Here is a 5,146-nt window from a genome sequence, read left to right as displayed (position 1 = left end):
AGAATCTTTTAATTGGAATTTTAATTAAACTCCGCAAAAAGAGATGCCCACAACGATTGTTCGAAAATTAAGCGAATGTTTTGAAAATAAGATTCTGAGAGTCCGCTTGTTTCTTCTAGGCCATTTTGGTGGCCGATGTCACCTTCAAAATCCATTCATAACTTCTGGGTTGGGTTGAGGAAGTTACATTTGGTGATATCAGAGTCAAGTTCATAAACTCGACCTGAGGTTTTAAGTGAGTTTGTATGCATGATTTTGAAAAGGGGTACTTTAGGAAAAACCATGCCAGAATATTTTGAAAAATAATGTTGTTTTCAAAAATGAAAATCCTAGACTCTGATGCCGGTCCTCATAGTACTCTTGAAATTAGAATCTGTTAGGGATATTTCAGTAATTAGTTTTTTAGAATATGTTTGTTAGAATGTTAGGTTGAAGTTTTGCTTGGAACTGCGTTGGAATCAGAGCAACAGAAGTGTCTTGGTTGGTTTTGAAAGAAGGGGGAAAAGATTTTGTGGCTATGTGACTGATGTGTCAACAGGGAAATTTTGGGGACAATTTCTTTTAAAGAGGGAATAGTTGTCACATCCCAAAAATTGGGTTAGAAGAAATTGGTTAGTGAACCGAAATTTGTCATGCTCTAATTTTCTAAGTTATGTTTATGTGTTTTTATTAAAAAAATGAGTTAATATTCTTATGGTTAAGAGTTTGATTCCCTTCCCTCGCATCATTCTTATTTTGTGCAATGTTGCTCTAAACTCAAGTGTCATGCACTATTTTAAAAATAAATGTTGTAAGAGCTTAAACAAGAATGAGATCTGGCTTAGTGGTTAAGTAGTGTAGTTCCTAAAGACCCGAGTTTGATTTCTCTCGCAGGAAACACGAAAATATGCACACTTTTCATGCCCTTTTTAACTCAAATTCATGCAAATTCGAAATAAATCTTGTCGAAAAATATATAATAATTATAAAATAATTAAATTGTACTTAAATTATTAACATGTTGAATTTTAATTAATTTTATAATTAATTTTGATTAATCTTGATTTATTTTCGACAGATTCGCACAAAGGGCGAAAATTGGCTCGACAAACACTATTGGAAGCACAAAATCGAGAAGCGATTTTGAAAAGCATCGAGGTGAATTATTTTTTCAGCCTAAGACGATCCAAATTATGAAAATTAATTCATAATATAATTAATTTTAATTTTAATTCAATTTATTTTTGGTTAAATAATTATTATTAATTAATTATGAAAAGAGGCCTAGTTGAGCTGAGCCGAGAAAATCGATCCAACAGAGCATTGGGCTGCCCAAAACAGTCCCACATGCTGACCCAATAAGCTTATTTGGCTGATTATTTGGCTAGAAAAATAGCCCTTGAAAACTCCTTGAATTTGCATTCAAACCCTTCCACTATTCATGCCTTTCTAGATTAGCCCCTACCTTAAAATAGCAAGTTTGAAACCTTCAAACTTGCCACATGTGTGGCCGGCCATGGAGGGACTCTATGGCTGCTGATTTTTTGCTATTTTTAGCAGCCTACTCAACCTATAAAAAACCCCCTTGCCTGCTCATTTGAGATACCTCTTAAAACCTCTCATCCTTTCACTTCTCTCTCACTTTCTCTCTTCAATCCCCTTTCGTTGTTCTTCATTTTCTTCCCCACTCCCTTGCCGATTGCACCTCTTGAGAAAGAGTCTTTAAACCACAATTGGAAGCATCATTCAAGTGTTCGTGGAAGCCTACAGTTCAACAAAGACAAGTGGAGAAGGAGGAGCAGAGCAAACTAGTCAAGCCTCGGAGAAACACTGGATTTGATTCTTATTCCTTATCCTTTTAATTTTATTGTTGTTGTTATGAACATGTCTATGAATATTTGTGATGTTGATACCTTTAATTTAATTAATATGACTTAAATTTAATTTGTGTTAGGTTGATTGCATTTCGTCTACTTAATTTATTAGAATTGTTTTTGTGTTGTTATAAGCCTTGGTAAGATGTTTGATTAAGTAAAACCATGACTAAGTTATTCTTGCATTACAATTGTAAGGTAACTAATGAATTAATTATTTAAATAGATTGAAATTGTAGTTAATTGACACAATACTTAATTAGTGCATGTTTAATCATCTAAGATAGTTGAGGGTAAAATTAGCAATGGTATCTAACGATACATTAGCCTTGCATAACGTGGAAGATTAATGTAATTAAATTCTTTCAAGGTTGGAATACATTGTTACCTCACATAACCTTTTATGTGCTTATGAGATTGAATTAATTGTTTGAATTGGCATAGATATATGTATAAGAGATTATTTTAATTTCATAAGTATGTATGTGCATTAACACATTTGCTTATTAAAATGTATTTAATCGGTTGAATTGACATAGAGATATAGTTAAGAGATAAATGTATTTTGGTAGGTGAGTATGTTAATAAGTTAGCAAATTACCAAGTTGCCGTGAATTTATTCGTAACAACATGAACATGAGTTTAGTAATTCTAAGTTAAGAAATGTAATTAATCTAGCACAATTATGTCATCTTGATTAAAATCATCTTTTGAAATCGTGCATTGGAACTTTTAATTTCTTTTTATTTATTTTACTTAGTTAAAATCTTAGTTTTTAATCACCTCCTCAAATTTAAATATTTTTCTTCACCAAAGTGTTTTTAATTGCATTCATAAATGATTCTTTTCACAATTCCTGTGGATACGATAACCTTTACTTGTCACTTTATTTTCTAGTTGCGACTGTGTACACTTGCACATTTCTGTCGTTCCAAGTTTTTGGCGCCATTGTCGGGGACTGCTTTAAAAAGTCATTATTTGTGAATTTGTAAATTTTGCATTTTGGTTTATTTCTCTATTCAATTTTAACTTAATTAACTTTTCTGTGTTGTTTCAGGTGTTTATGAGTTTTGATAAAATTATCGATTTACTCCCCGTAGACCCTGAGATTGAAAGAACTTTTGGACAACGAAGAAGATAAGAAAGTCAGAGAAGGACCGAAGAGGTGAACTTTGAAAATCCGAATCAAGAAAACAGAGCAAACTCTACTCAAAATCCTATCCTTATTACTGATGATAGGGATAGAGCTCTAATACAGTATGCTGTGCCAATATTTGATGATCTTAATCTAGGTATTTGGAGACCCGTTATCAAGGCACAACAATTTAAGCTGAAGCCAATCATGTTCTAGATGCTTCACACAGTGGGCTAATTTAGTGGAATGCCTACCGAAGATCCTTACCTTCACTTAAGATTATTTATAGAAGTGAGAAATTCTTTCAAGTTTGCCGGAGTACCTGAAGATGCACTACAATTAAAACTGTTCCTATATTCGCTAAGGGACAGAGCTCGACCCTGGTTGAACTCATTGCCACCAAATTCCATTTCCACATGGCAAGAGTTAGCAGAAAGATTCCTCATGAAGTATTTCCCGCCTAGCAAGAATGTTAAGTTGAGGAATGAGATCACTGCTTTCCAACAAATGGATGATTAGTCCTTGTATAAGGCATTGTAAATGTACAAAAAATTACTACAAAAATGCCCTTATCATGGAATCCCTCATTGCATCCAACTTGAGACATTTTATAACTGTTTCAATGCTCATACGAGGATGGTAGTAGATGCCTCTGCTAACGGTGCTCTCCTTTCTAAGTCTTATAATGAGGCTTATGAAATTATCGAAAGGATATTGAGTAGCATTAGAAAAACGAATCGCTGGAGTACATGAAGTGGACGCTCTCAGTTTACTCACATATCAGGTATCTTCGATTTTTTCAATCCTTAAAAAAATTACCACTAATGGGTTTAATAGTTTTGCAGCACAACCACCGAACCAATTTGAAAATAAAGCCTGTGTCTATTGTGGGGAAGGACATTTGTTCGAAGAATGTCCATCGAACCCAGAATCTGTGTATTACATTGGTAATTAGAACCAAAACCGAGGAAAAAAAGGACTGCAATCCAATTTCTATAAGCCATCGTGGCGAAACCACCCGAATTTTTCCTAAAGTAACCAAGGGGATAGAACCAGTAACATTTATGCACAACCTAGACCGACCTAGCCATCTGCTTTCCCCTAACAAGTTCATAAACCAACTCAAGCTGAACCTTCCAATAACTTAGAGAACCTATTGAAGGCATATATGAAAAAAATGACGCCACTTTAAGGAATTTGGAGAATCAAGTAGGTCAACTTGCTACTGAACTTAGGAACCGACCACAAAGAGTTTTGCCTAGTGATACGGAGAATCCGACGAATCCCGGGATGGAGCATTGTAAAGCGTTGACATTGAGGAGCGAAAAGACATTAGAGCCCACTGTTGTCGAAGATGAAGAAGAATCAGCTGATGCTCAAGACTCAATGGAAGTTTAACAGAGTGTTGAAATTCCAGTTTCACTACTACCAAAATCTACAAAACCTGATAAGGTAATTTCCGAACCAGTCAATTTTGATAAACTAATAACTTCATTAGATGCAGAGTTGCCACAGAAAACGAATCAACCAGTTCCAGTAAAGACTCCTCCACCACCCTACCCTCAAAGAATTCAGAAGCAGAGGTAGGAAGTCCAATTCAAGAAGTTCCTAAATGTACTCAAGAAAATTGATATCAACATTCCGTTGGTTAAAGCATTTGAACAAATGCCGAGCTACCTCAAATTCATAAATGATATCCTATCTAAGAAACGAAGACTTGGAGAATTTGAGATGGTAGCCTTGATGAAGGAATGCAGTACATATGTTCAAGACAAACTACCCTCAAAGTTGAAGGATCCTAAATGTTTTACCATATCTTGCAACATTGGAGCAACATATTGTGATAAAGCATTATGTGATTTGGGTGCGAGCATTAACTTGATGCTGATGTCCATATTTAGAAAGTTGGGGATAGGTGAAGTTAGACCTACTATGGTTACACTTCTATTAGCAGATCGATCCTTAGTACATCCAGAAGGAAAAATTGAGGATGTATTGGTACGTGTAGACAAATTTACAGCACGTTTGGTTCGCTGTAATGGGATAGAGGTGTAATGGAATAGAGGCGTAATAGGTAATTCTTTTGTTTGTTTGAATGGAATGGAATAGAGGCGTAATAGTATTCTTGTGTTTGGTTGAATGGAATGGAGGTGTAATA

The 5,146-nt window shown here is 34.8% G+C and overlaps 1 non-coding gene across 1 annotated transcript; it reads right to left on the bottom strand.

Moving 5' to 3' along the window:
* Positions 1-3,462: 3,462 nt before the first annotated feature.
* LOC121219720 (small nucleolar RNA R71) lies at positions 3,463-3,569 on the bottom strand. The gene has a single exon (XR_005916611.1). It is a non-coding gene; the product is annotated as a small nucleolar RNA R71 (small nucleolar RNA).
* Between the last annotated feature and the right edge of the window lie 1,577 nt (positions 3,570-5,146).

This window comes from Gossypium hirsutum, chromosome D07 (assembly GCF_007990345.1).
Source record: "Gossypium hirsutum isolate 1008001.06 chromosome D07, Gossypium_hirsutum_v2.1, whole genome shotgun sequence".
Taxonomy (NCBI): Eukaryota; Viridiplantae; Streptophyta; class Magnoliopsida; order Malvales; family Malvaceae; genus Gossypium; species Gossypium hirsutum.
This window is presented reverse-complemented; position numbering and strand designations above follow the sequence as displayed.